This window comes from Propithecus coquereli, unplaced genomic scaffold, assembly GCF_000956105.1.
Source record: "Propithecus coquereli isolate 6110/MARCELLA unplaced genomic scaffold, Pcoq_1.0 Scaffold176, whole genome shotgun sequence".
NCBI classification, from domain to species: domain Eukaryota; kingdom Metazoa; phylum Chordata; class Mammalia; order Primates; family Indriidae; genus Propithecus; species Propithecus coquereli.
The window spans coordinates 352,441-353,637 of NW_012142301.1; positions in this window are offsets into that span (position 1 = coordinate 352,441).

Consider the following 1,197-nt stretch of genomic DNA (forward strand, 5'->3'; position numbering starts at 1 on the left):
TCCTCAGACTTTGTCTTTTGTAATACTTACATTTTTTAGAGAGTTCAGGTCAGTTATTTTGTAGAATGCTTCTCAGTTTAGGTGGGTCTAATATTACCTCATGGTTAGATTCAGTTTTACATCTTTGGCAGGAATGTCTCAGAGGTGAGATTGTGTCCTTAGAGCCTCATATCAGAGAGCCCATAAAGAAGTATTTTTTGAAATGCCTTCTTTTATCTATTTTTTTGAAGGGAGGACCAGAAACATGAATCTTTGTTGCTATAGGTAACTATGAATTCATAAAATATTTGGTTTTTATTTAAAGAAAGTATTTCCAGTGCTTCTTAGTCTTTCTCTATTTTATCACGTGTAATAGAATATTTTGATACAGTTACTTGAATCATTTTTAGAACTGTAATGCTAATATTCCATTTGCTCAGAAAGTCTTTGAACTAGAGCGAGAATTGTTTTTTCAATAGAAACATTATTAATCTTTGCTCCTCTTGAATATGATGGCGGTTTAGAAGACTGTTTTCAAAACAGGTTACTCTTTCTTCAATTTAAGAATGTAAAATGGCTGGGTGCAGAGGCTCATGTCTGTAATCCCAGCACTATGGGAGTTTAAGGCAAGAGGACGGCCTGAGACTAGGAGTTCAAGACCAACCTGGGCAACACAGTGAGACTCCCATCTTTCAGAACTGTGAGCTATCCAATAACTATTTATAAACCCCTTTTCCACTTAAATTGGCCAGAGTTTGTTTCTGTTGCTTGCAACTTAGAGCCCTGTCTGATACAGAAAGTGAGGCCTGGTGGTCTCTTGTCCATAATTAGCGGAGCATGAATAAAGTTCTGAGAATAAGAGGAGGAGCAAGGTAAGATTGTGAGCTTATAGAGAGGGATAAAGGTTTTGAATTGCTGCTTAGGAGAACGGGAAAGGTAATTAATACCTATGTGCCAAAGGATGGACAGCAGCACTAAAGACCCTGCTGAAGCTAACAATCATAGATTTGATGAGGAAACTGGTTAATTACGAATCCCCTAGAAAACTGTAATGTTGTTTATTTTGAAAAAGTGAGTCAATTTCTTAAAAGGAAATTCCAGACTTTAAAAACTTGGAAGAGGCTGGGCGCGGTGGCTCACGCCTGTAATCCTAGCACTTTGGGAGGCCGAGGTGGGTGGATCGTTTGAGCTCAGGAGTCCGAGACCAGCCTGAGCAAG